The 13,291-nt window shown below is 35.7% G+C and overlaps 1 long non-coding RNA gene across 1 annotated transcript; it reads right to left on the bottom strand.

The window, feature by feature from the left end:
• Nucleotides 1-10,322: 10,322 nt before the first annotated feature.
• Nucleotides 10,323-11,728, bottom strand: LOC132804322 (uncharacterized). The gene is made up of 3 exons (XR_009639459.1): nucleotides 11,700-11,728; nucleotides 11,259-11,554; nucleotides 10,323-10,426 (listed from the first exon to the last, which is right to left on the bottom strand). It is a non-coding gene; the product is annotated as an uncharacterized LOC132804322 (long non-coding RNA).
• Between the last annotated feature and the right edge of the window lie 1,563 nt (nucleotides 11,729-13,291).

The following is a 13,291-nucleotide window of genomic DNA, read 5'->3' as shown; positions in this document are numbered from 1 at the left end:
CTAGAAAAGGAAATATAGTCATGAAAAACTACATTCTGTGAGATGTAAATTTGATTAGTTTCTAAATCAAGCAGCTTATACCCCTTACACCCAGGAAGATATCCTAAAAACACTGAAGCATGATCTCGTGGATTGAATTTGTGCCTACCACGATTAAGGGTTGAACCATAACACAAACAACCAAAAACTTGTAAGTGATGATATATTGGTTTTCTTTTTGTGAGAAGTTCGAAAGGGGTACAATTAGACAACAGAGGGGATGGCGTACGATTAATGAGGTACACAGCAGTTAAGACACACTCTCCCCAATAACAAGATGATACATGAGACTGAACTATAGCATTTTGCTCAGGAGTTTCAATGCAAGAATAAAAATGCTCGATCCCTTTTGAGCGAAAGAAATGGTGGAAAGTTATTTCTTGTGCATTGTCCGAACGCACTGTTTTAATGGGAATTTTATATTGAGTGAGAATGAATGCATAAAACTCAAGAAAGATGTGTTCAACATCATATTTGTGCTGCAATAGGTATACCTATGTTGCTCGTGAAAAATCATCAACAATAGTGAGGAAATACCTGTGTCTACCCTGAATTAGGACATGGAAAGGACCCCATATGTCCATATTTATTAGATCAAAAGGTTGTGATGCAAGATTGTTATGTGAAATAAAAGGTAAATGTTTTTGTTTTGCTTCATGACAAATTTTACAATGTGAAATTGAACGCATTACAGAATTTCCAAGTTGTAAACTCTCATTTAAAAGTTGCAATTTAACATTGGAAGGATGGCCAAGCCTAGAGTGCCATAGTTCACATTTAGAAACAAAAATTGAACTAGCAACAAAAGCATTACATGAGGGTGTAGCCACTAAATCTAGAATATAAAGCTGGCCTTGACATTTACCCTTCCCAATCATCGAGCCCAGAGTATGCTCCTAAATCAAACATGAGTCAGGAAAGAAATTAACACAACATTTGTGGGACTTTGTGAGTGAACTAACACTGAGTAAATTGAAACGAAAAGATGGGACAAGCAGGACATTTTCTATGAGCAGACCGTTAGTGAATCAAACTGTACCAATGTGTGTGATTAGAGTAAAGAGGGAATTTGGTAAGGTAACTGTGATTGTCGATGTAAGGGGATGTGAAGTGACAAATAGAGAATGATTACAGCAAACATGATGGGTTGCTCCCGCATCAATGATCCAAAGATGAGACAAATTAGATTGGGCTAGAGAGTTACCAGGAGATTGATGAGAAAAAGAGGTGTCTAGTCCAGTGAAATTTGAAGCCATAGGTCCTGACTGCTGCTGATTCTCGGATGAGGTTGGTGTTGAAGAAGCTGGGAGTTGTAAGCTCAAGTATGAAATCATTTGCTGAATTTGCTCATGATTAAGCTGAATTGGTGACGCTTGTCCTAACTGCTGGGTTGAGTTGGAATTTGACAGAGGTGTGGAAGGGGATGTTGAAGGTGTACCTAAGGTTCTCATAGTGTTTGGTACTTTTGGTTGTATTGATATTGATCTCTGATTTCCACCTTGAGATTTGAATTGAAGGGAGCTAGCGTGAGATGGGGACCTGGATGGGGGCTTATATCCAAGTTGGTATCCATGCAATTTGTTACACTTATCCACTATGTGACTTTGAAGACCACAATGAGTGCAAGTTGGTCTATTCCATTTGGGTCCCAATGATGTTACAGCATTAGTTGCAGTTGAAAATGCCATATATTCAGCATGATTTGGAGGAATTGACCCAATGGTTCGTTGTCTTTCCTCTTGAATCACAAGGTTAAATACCTTAGCAATGGGAGGCAAAGGGTCTAGCAAAAAGATTTGAGCACGAACGGTAGAGAAGGATTCGTTCAACCCCATTGGAAATTGTAAGACATAATCTTGCTCTTGATACAGAGCCCAAGCTCTTATGCCCTCACAATGACAAGTAGGAGTGGACTGATAGTGCCGAAGCTCATCCCAAAGCAACTTTAGACGAGTATAATAAGAGTTTATATCCATGGATCCTTGCAAAATAGCATGTAGCTGTTGCTTAATCTAGAAAATTCGAGGCGCATTGCTCTGATGAAACCTATCACACAAATCAGTCCAAACAGCGTGAGCAGACTCTTGATACAATAAACAATCTGCAATGTCCTTGGAGATAGCATTGAGAAGCCATGAATGCACCATACTATTACAACGATCCCAAACTGAGGCGAGAAGATCTGTTGGATTAGGTTTGGGTATTGATACGAACCTAGGACGATCTGCTCCTAAACCTGTATTATATTAGCCCGGATCTTTAATTAAGTTCAAGTTCTAATGGAATGGACCTCAACCCCTAACCAACCTGTGGTTAGAAACCTTGGTATAATGTAGACGCCACAATAGGGGATGGAAAACCTATTGATAAGTCAAGCTAAAACAACCAATTCTCTAATGGTGTTTTAGGTGTTCTCAAAGAACAAAGAGATAATTAATCTCACAAGTATTTTTTTAGTCAAATCAAAGTTTTTATTCATCTTGAAAAATAAGCCTTTAAATAGGCTTTGAAAGAAACAAAGTAAACCCTAAAAACCCTAGGTAAAACAGGCCACATAATAAAGAGTTCTATGGTGGCCGAAATTCTCACTCCTTTCCTAATCTAATTTGGATTAATTAATTCCTTTATTTTGAATTAGGAATTAATTAATTTACAATGAAAATAATAAAATAATAACTTTCCTAAACTTATTTTTCCAGAAAATAAACAAATAAAAACTAAAAAGTAATGGTAATTTCCTAAAACAAAAAGTAGAATCAAATTAGGAAACTATAATACTAGCTTTTTGACTAAGTTGACTTTGACCGATCTTTGACCAAATTGAGCTCCAAATCAGCTTCTAGATGCTTTGTAGAATGCCAAATAAACTGAATATGAAGGCCCACACGTTGCCCATGCTTGGAAAAATAAGAGAAGGCTAATACAGTAAAATACAGTAAAGCCAGCAAACAATACAGCAAATTCGGCCAAATTGTTGAGGCTGTCCGTACAAGCCCTTTTTGATTGCATTTGAGGCTGCTTTAACTTGATTCCATGACCTCTTAGGCATATGTATTGAACCCATAAAGCATTGGAACCATTTCATGCTTCTCGGACTCCAAAAATGTACCAAAACCGTCACCCAGGTCTGTATCAGCTTCCACCACTTGGATGCTTGGAATAGGCTTTGTATCTTCAAGTATGGACAAGCTCTGTTGAGATTGATTACCCCCTGTATAAATACTCCCAGGTTGTCCTTAAATCTCTTAATTTGAGCTCTTGTGATTGGCCTAGTCTTCATCCATGTCGAGTCAGCACCCCAGCGGGTTATCGGTTGAGCGGGCTCGGGCAGAATCACATCATTCCCCTCCTCTTGAAAAGGATTTGTCCTGAAATAAAGATCATCACCTGCAGCAAAAGGAGTTAAATCAGCAACATTAAATGCAGCACTCATGTTATACTCACCCGATAAATCAAGCTTGTAGGCATTCTTGTTATTCGGCTCCAAAACTTGAAAAAGTCCATCCATAGGCGGCATGAGCTTTGACTTTCTTTGTTTAGGAAACCTTTCCTTTCGTAAGTGCAACCAAACCAATTCTCCTGGGTCAAACACTATTACAACAAAATCTAGAAATACATGTTCATTATGGTAAAAATTACACTTTTTAAAGTTAGCAAACAATATTTTCCAAATTTTCAAATTGCCACTAAGTAAAGCTCTCAACAATGCAAATAAACTTCTATGCAATAAAGACATCTGTAAATAAGTATCTTTAAAATTCATGGTTAGCAATGATTTTTTATTCATAATTTCTTTATTAACATCACCAAAGCTAAGATAAAAATTTATATTTTTCCTTTCTTGTCTTCCTTTTCCTTTCTCACTCACGGCCATCTCACCTTCCTCACTCTCGGCTTTTGCACCAAATTTCTCACTCTTGGTTTTATTAAAATTTTTCCACACAACCTGAGTATTAGAAGACTTACCTTGGATAGCAAGCTCACCTTTTCCCTCTTGATTGTATGGTAGTCCACTTGGAATTTCATTTGGGAAGACGTCTCCAAATTCCTTCAAAAAAGAAAACATTGAACTTGGCAATTCAAGTTCTTCAAAGTTAGTTTGATCATTAAAATAATTTTCTTTATAAATCATGATCAGCAAAGGTTTCTTACACTCAATAACCTTATTAATATCCCCTAAACTCAAATAAAAGTTGCTACTTGACCTTTCTTTTCTTTCTTTTTCTTTTTCTTTCTCGGATTGGCGCAAACCTTCGGATTTCCCTTCCTTCTCCAAGCTCTCTGGTTTGCCACTTTCTTTCCCCTCTCTTTCGGTTGTTCTTTGATCTTTCCACTCAATATAAGTCTTAGAAACCTTACCTTGATCAGCAACCTCAATCTTACCTCCTTGAAAGGATGGTGAAGCCATTGGTGCCATAATTGCTTTTTCCTTGAGCTTTTCGGCTTCTCTCCTTTGTTGCATTTGTAATTGGTCTTTGTAAACCTCTTTAGGAGATAATGGTTCCAGCTTGACCTTCTTCCCTTTAAACCTGAAAATAATACTATTTTCTCGACCAAAATGAGTAGCATCTTTATCAAATTGCCATGGCCTACCTAATAGTATATGTCCAGAAATCATGGGTACAATATCACATAAAACTACATCCTCATATCTACCTATATTAAATTTTACTTTGGCTTGTTTATTCACTTTTATTTCACCACCATCATTAAGCCATTGTAATCTATAAGGTTCTGGATGTTTAATAGTTATTAAGCCTAATTTATCAACTACAATGTTACTAATTACATTTGTACAACTTTCACTATCAATAATCATACTACAAATCTTACCTTGAATTTCACATCGGGTGTGGAAGATGTTCTCTCTTTGAATTTCATCCTCATCTTTGTATGCAGCAAGTACTCTCCTAGAAAGCAAGTTTAATTCAGCATTGGATGCTTGCAAGGTTCCGGGTTCATCCTCCAAGTCCTCCTCCTCTTGCTTGGCTTCATCCTCACTTTCTTCACTTTCCGATTCTAGCTCGTCATTGCCCTTTAACACCATGATTCTTCTATTCGGGCATTGGCTAGCAATGGGTCCTCCTCCTTGGCACTTAAAACACACAACATCATGAGTTCTAGAAGGTTTAGGATCTAATTTTACCTCATTCTTTGGTGCTTGGACAGATTTGGTTCTAGTCTCCTTCCTTGGCCAATTTGAACCTTCTTCTTTGACTTTCGACTTTGGCTTGCTTTCATAGATGGGATTGCTCCTCCAGCCACTAGAATTGGACCTTCCACTGTTGGAAACACCTCCAAACCATGATCTTACACCCCTTCTCTTGAATTGATGCTCTAATTTAATAGCCACATGCAACATCTCCTCCAATTCCACATATTGTTGCAATTCTAGTTGATTGGCTATTTCACAATTCAAACCACCAAGAAACCTTGCCATGGTTGCTTCCCTATCTTCATTCAAGTTCAATCTCATCATAAGCATCTCCATCTCCTTGTAATAATCCTCCACGGATCCATGTCCTTGAGATAAAGATTGAAGTCTTTGATGCAGCAACCTATGATAGTGTGATGGTACGAATCGCTTCTGCATGGCTCCTTTCATTTGTCGCCATGTAGTAATCAAGTCATCACCAACTCTCCTTCGGGTGTTTTGCTCATTGGTCCACCATTGGAGTGCATAATGGCCAAACTCCATTGCTGCCAATTTCACCTTCTTAGCCTCCGAATAATTATGGCAGTCAAATATCATCTCCATTTTTTCTTCCCACTCCAAATATGCTTCGGGGTCACTTTTTCCCATGAATGGTGGGATGTTGATCTTGATATTGCTAAGATTGTCATCTATTTCTTCCCTCCTATATCTTCCACGGCCAGCTCTCTCTTGGACAGCAAAGGTTTCGTCCATGCCTTTCCCAAAGTCTCCATCAAAATTCTCCTGCTCAAATTCCTCTCTCGACCTCTCACGACCTCCTCATCCTCGACCTCGTCCTCCATGGAATTCTTGCCTATTTCTTGTGTTTGGCATTTCTTGTGAGGCTTCTAGCCTTCCCATTCTTTGATTCACATGCTCAACTTGAGCACTAACCCGCTGTATTGACTCCAAAACAGCTCTCATGTCCACTTGGTCTCCGCTCCCGGTAGCTCGGACATTGCCATGGAATGCTACGGACTCTTCCTCATTGATCCTCAAGGGTGGATCTCCTCTTCTTATTCTAGAATCTGCCATGTTAGTAAAATACTGCAAAAATAAAATAAATCCTCACAATATTCACTCCCTCACGTGTTTCACTCAAACAAGGTCTCGACACTCGTGTTTGCACACTAGTTTCGGCTTTTACCCTCTTTTAAGCTCGCACACTCTTGCCTTTTTCCACTCAATGAATTATCTCAAAGTTCTAATTAAAACACCCACAAAATAACAATTAGATCACTAGTATGTTTTAATTAAACTTATCAACAAAGCACTAGCAAAAAGTAGACAATACCGAAATAATCCAACAAATCCTAATTTTTCGGCTTTCTAGACAAGAAAACACAAAATAATGGGAAAACGTTGGAATTTTTGAAAACTGCACCAGATGGTAGTAGATTATGAGTTCAAGAATAAAATTCCAGAAAAAGAAATTCAAATACGAACAAGAATCAAAGAGAACAAAATTATAGAAAAGTGTTGGTTGTTGTTCTTTGTAATTCAAGTTTTGTATCAAATCCTTTAACTGATTTTAATCCAAATAATTTAAGCACCCAAAATCCAAATATCTAGCAGCAAAAATAATCTCCCAGCAATTCAAATATTGATTAAATAAACAAAAACCCAGCAGCTCCAACAAATTCCCAGCAAACAAATCAAACTCCAACAAGCCGAAATTTTTTTTTTCCTTTTTTTTTTTTTTTATATCCGGCTTTGCCTCTTCTTTTTTTTTTTTTTTTTTTCACTCACAGGACATAAACAACTGCAGTAGCAAGAGTAAGTACCAAAATTGCATTTCCAAATCCAAAACAAACACCAAACCCGTGACCTCCAAATAAACAAAATGTGCAGTTTTTTTTTTTTTTTTAATTGTTGCCGCAAACTTCTTTTTTTTTTTCTTGTTTTTTTTTTTTTTTTTTTTAAGATGCTGAACGTGTATAGGATGGATGCAACCTTAACATAATGCTAAAATTGCAGAATAACACAAAAAAAAATAAAGCAAATAAAGATAGATCAAACCTGAACAAAATTTAGCTCTGATACCAAATGATACGAACCTAGGACGATCTGCTCCTAAACCTGTATTATATTAGCCCGGATCTTTAATTAAGTTCAAGTTCTAATGGAATGGACCTCAACCCCTAACCAACCTGTGGTTAGAAACCTTGGTATAATGTAGACGCCACAATAGGGGATGGAAAACCTATTGATAAGTCAAGCTAAAACAACCAATTCTCTAATGGTGTTTTAGGTGTTCTCAAAGAACAAAGAAATAATTAATCTCACAAGTATTTTTTTAGTCAAATCAAAGTTTTTATTCATCTTGAAAACTAAGTCTTTAAATAGGCTTTGAAAGAAACAAAGTAAACCCTAAAAACCCTAGGTAAAACAGGCCACACAATAAAGAGTTCTATGGTGGCCGAAATTCTCACTCCTTTCCTAATCTAATTTGGATTAATTAATTCCTTTATTTTGAATTAGGAATTAATTAATTTACAATGAAAATAATAAAATAATAACTTTCCTAAAATTATTTTTCCAGAAAATAAACAAATAAAAACTAAAAAGTAATGGTAATTTCCTAAAACAAAAAGTAGAATCAAATTAGGAAACTATAATACTAGCTTTTTGACTAAGTTGACTTTGACCAATCTTTGACCAAATTGAGTACCAAATCAGCTTCTAGATGCTTTGTAGGATGCCAAATAAACTGAATATGAAAGCCCACACGTTGCCCATGCTTGGAAAAATAAGAAAAGGCTAATACAGTAAAATACAGTAAAGCCAGCAAACAATACAGCAAATTCGGCCAAATTGTTGAGGCTGTCCGTACAAGCCCTTTTTGATTGCATTTGAGGCTGCTTTAACTTGATTCCATGACCTCTTAGGCATATGTATTGAACCCATAAAGCATTGGAACCATTTCATGCTTCTCGGACTCCAAAAATGTACCAAAACCGTCACCCGGGTCCGTATCAGCTTCCACCACTTGGATGCTTGGAATAGGCTTTGTATCTTCAAGTACGGACAAGCTCTGTTGAGATTGATTACCCCCTGTATAAATACTCCCAAGTTGTCCTTAAATCTCTTAATTTGAGCTCTTGTGATTGGCCTAGTCTTCATCCGTGTCGAGTCAGCACCCCAGCGGGTTATCGGTTGAGCGGGCTCGGGCAGAATCACATCAGGTATGCTCCCATCGACAAAACTCAGCTTGCTCTTAGCTCTGAGAGCCATTTCCATCAAACGACACCAACTGTTGTAGTTAGGGCCAATGAGTTGGTGGCTAACGAGTTGAAGCCCGAGATGATCCACATGGTGTAGAAAATATAAGCTGCTGTTGTCCTCCATGGCTGGTTGAAAGGAGGTTGAAGACGAATCCTGGGAAGATGAGACTAGGGCAAAGCGATTCCCCTGGTTTTGAGATCTACCATGAGCCAGGACTGATTCTTAGAAGCAAAAGCACTATTGCTCTGATACCATATTAAGAAAAATACTATAGAAAATGAATGAATGAAAAAGGGAAGAATCTTCTCATTAATTCTGGAAAATGGCCGTACAAAAGGCTTATATGCCTTAATCAGTTACAGAGTATATGAACCCTTTTTAAGAAAAGGAAGAAAAACGAGATTTTTCCTCTACTGCAAGACAAAAATAGTTGTAACAATCTAATTGTAAAATGACTAAAAAGGACAAAAGAAAGAGGCTATTTATTTGTAAAACAAAGATGCAAATTGTATTTGTGGTGCCAAAATGTGCTAAACATTGCATGTTTTGAAAGGTATATCAAAATCACTTTCAAAAGTATTTTCAAAACTGTCCTCAAAGAACTCTTTTTAGAAGAGTTTATCACATTTTCAGTATTAAAAGAAAAAACCTTGCAAACCTTTCCAACCTTGTTTTAGAAATCAAATTTTATTTCAACAAATATAAAAGCCCTATAATCACAACCTAAAAATTGGATAAAGATAGCTTTATTTAAAATTAGCAGAGGACAGAGTACCTAATGAATCATAACATAATCATCAACTAACAGACTAGCTCTCCTTCTGCTTTAGCATCAAATTGGTGAATAACCTACAAGATAAAGTATTTCTAATAATATATTTTCTTCCTAAAAGAAAGAGCACAATGAAATAAAAAGTAAACTAAGTACAATGGTAAAAAAACTACATGATAAATGCAAATATTTGTTGGTACCACAATACAGCCGCTCTAATAACAAAAGACTAGTTTACATGATGTTATCTCTGTGGATCGTAATGAAAAACTATAATACTTCAAAGGACTTACTTTAGCAATAAAGAACATGTTGTCTTGATGATCATCAGATTCCTGTGAGTTGTTATCCTGATTTCCAAGCCATTCATACACATTTCTGTGAATCTTCATCGGTACAGATGAAAATTCTTTTGATTGCCTCTCCAGAGTCATCTAGCATAAAGTATTTCAAAAATGTAGGGCAGGAAAAGTTATTCTCATAAAAATAGGGTACAAGAAAATAGTAAAGGGAGAACAAAGCTAGATAACAGACCTCAGCATCTAGCTTCTCCAAAATAGCAAGAGCATGTTGATGATAAGATCTCTCAGCATTGACATTGCAATATAAATTTAAATGGTATTTTTTCTAAGACTCACTTGCCAAAGTTAAAATAAAATAATATAAATACCTCTATCCTCATTAAAATCTAATAGTAACAAAAACCAACCACAGACATATAAAGATCTCTCAAAGTTTTATTTGGAATTGGCAATAAGGACATACCAATGCATATAAATATGGTGTTCTGTTGGACAGAGAATAAAAAAAAGTTACCATGGTGAGAAGCCCATGAAAAGTCATCTGCTGCTGCTGATCCTCAACTGACAACATAGCAGTAGTCGTTTCTCAGCCAAGTGCCACAGTAGAGGATTTAAGGTCAGCAAGTCTTGCTTCTGCACTTTGAAGCTTCACAGAACTGTCTCCAGACATAGAAAGATCCCTAGATTTTGATCGATGCCTCGCAACTTCAGTAACCTCATAAAAAGATATTCACTATAAATATGCAGTTTTCTACATAAGTGTTTACTCCTAAACTTGAGATCAATAATTACCTGGGCCTCCACATCCTGGCCAAGTTTATCATAACGGTAAGCCAAGTGACAAGCATCTTCCAAAGGAGCTCCATTTATTTGTGTCCGTAATGGCTCACAAACCTACTGATTTAAAACCTGTGGCACAATTACAAACATAAAAAGAAACAGAGAAGATGAACCTTAAAATTTTAGTAGACAATAATAAAATATTCCTACACTCATCGCTTATTCCTTGTACCAAACGAGTTTTTCAAGTAATTAGAATACATTCCTTATTATAGTTAAAGAACAAAAGAGCTCTAAGCATGGTTAAAGTCACTAACGTCCTCTACACTCGATACAAATAGCCTTTGATGGAAGTAGTCCATCACAAATGTAACGTTAAAAGATCATTAACTTTTGCAAAACCTAAAAAGAAGTAAAAGGGAATAACATAACAAATTATTTGAAGTGATACACATCCTGATGATATATAACACCAAGTATAATATTGGGATTGTTTCACCAGCAAAACATAAAACTAAACTGAGAGAATCCTACTTTATATCCCTCCATCGTACCATCTTTAATGATGAAAAATTAGCCCGATAGGAATAGAAAATGTAGCCACATAGACATCAAACATAAGTAATAAGTCTCAGTTCCTAAAACCTAATAGGCATAAAAATTGTCTTTTCATCTCATAACCTCTCAACAAAACACAAACTCTTCTTTTTAGAGTTCCCCTGCCCAGCCTTGAAACCGAAAATCTCCCCTCCAAACGCTCAAGTCCAACACATAAACAACTACAGGCTAAGAAATGCCCTAATTCAGAAATGTCAAAAGCAAATTTTTGCATTTTCGTCCACAAAAAACTAAAACTGAAACACATCCAAGTGCTATGTGTTTTTCAAGGATCATGTTCATGAGATTGCCAAAATGTTTCGCATGAATAGCTTAGCAAAGAAATTACCTGATCACTGAGGATCTTAAGAAAATCTTCCCTCTCCTTTTCAATTGCATTATAGGAGGTACCAAAGCTAAGAGAAGCTCTTGCAAAAGGAGTGTGAGTGCTCTGATTCTCAGATCCATATTTATAGCAATCTTCAGCCAGCTTCCTCACTAAATTATTTAAGGCGGAACTTATATGCTATCCTTGTAAAAGGAACACATTAAGCAGACAAGAAAACTATTCTCACCTATCTCCATTTGCTTGCAGCTTGTAGAAATAAATCTTTTAACTCCGCGTACAACATTACGCTGAAAGTGCTGCACAACATTATCTATAATTAGATTTTTGTCAAAATAGCCATTGTTCCATAGTACCTGATGGTACATCGCAAAAACATACCTAAAGATTAAAAATGCTGAAACATAGTTAATTTAACTACATCATAAAGCTTGGGAACTACACCTTAGCTTCCCTTGTAGATTTGTACAAATAGAAGAAAGAAAGCATGCAATTATCAAGAATATAATTTTTCAACATTAGTATTAATGCAATAATTACTAAATAGTAACATGATGATGTATGTTTTCTGAAATGAATTGTTCGTCTTAGTGATTACCGAGTTATGTACTAATTAAATATGTTAGCTTTCATAGCAAATTAGAAATAAAAAAATTAAAAAAAATTAATGCGGAAACGTATTTCTGTATTTAATACATTCATATATACTTCGTGCAATGACGTGTGAAATTTTATATCAAGGTGATAAAATTCCTTCTCTCACAATTAAGGTGCTGGCAATGTGGTAGCACATCAATTTTACCAAAAAAATAAATAAATAAAAATTAATAAAGTGCATTGAGCCTTAATTTAATATGACTTGAAAACAATACAAACCAACCATTTTTTTTTTTTAATAAAAAACAATGCACATCAACTATTTTGTTTTTTAAGATTTTAAACACTTGATTCACGATGGAATAAAATAATAATGATAATAAGAGTAGCATAAAGGGAGGAAATATTTTCCTTATCATCAAGTACTTTGTTCTGTATCGGATAAAAGGAGAAAAAAGAAAAAAAACAATAATAATTATAGAGTTATTAAAAGTGAAAAATAATAGAGTAATATTTAATTGGTTTATGGTTATTATTGTTGTTGTTATTGTTCTTGTTTAATATTTATGTTTTTTTTTTTAAAAAAAAACATATTTATTTTTATAAATATGGCAATCAATAAGTACCTATTAACGTGTCTGTTGCTAGTTATTTTGGTGAAGTTATTAGGTGAACTTCTATAACCTTACATAAGTATACTTTCTATAATGGTCGGAGATAAAAAAAAAACTCAATTATTTATTTTGAAACGGCAATTTATTGTTTTTAAAACCTGAAAACAGTTTGTAAATATATAACCAAACAGGGCTCTTGTCTTTTTTATTTTTTGTCCAAATTAATGATAGTTTTAGAAAATCCCCTCCCAAACCACACTAAGCGGTGGAGGGTTAGAAAGAGAGGACAAATTGGCATGGTTTTACACAGTTTTTGAAAAGTAGACCACAAAGTCGAGTTATGGGATGGCTTGTGTTTTGGGTAATGATTGCAAGCGTATGAGGTCCAGTTGAGAGGAAAGATCAGATTTGTTGAAGACATATCTGGGAAGTTCACGGTGAAGTCGGGATATTGGATGGCTCGCATTTTGGGTAATGGTGCAATAGTGGGAGGTCCAATTGAGAGAAATATCAGATTTGGCTGAGAGGTATTTGGTGGAAGTAGATTTGACTTCCATGGAGAGTATGTCATGAGGTGTTGTGCATATGCTTTGAATAAAAGAAAAGTTATAGAAAATAGAAGGTATGAATTATGCCAAAGTAGGGGATGAAACAGTTCTGCATGCATTATGGATATGCCCACATGTAAAGCGGGTTTGGAAGGAATTGGATTGGTATAGATAGTAGAAGGAAATAAATATTAGTTCTTTTAGAGAGTTAGTTGCGTGGGCTTTAGAGAAATTAGCAATTTTCCAAAAAGAACGGTTTACTTGCTTAAGTTGGGGT

The sequence above is a fragment of the Ziziphus jujuba genome, chromosome 6 (assembly GCF_031755915.1).
Source record: "Ziziphus jujuba cultivar Dongzao chromosome 6, ASM3175591v1".
Taxonomy (NCBI): domain Eukaryota; kingdom Viridiplantae; phylum Streptophyta; class Magnoliopsida; order Rosales; family Rhamnaceae; genus Ziziphus; species Ziziphus jujuba.
This window is presented reverse-complemented; position numbering and strand designations above follow the sequence as displayed.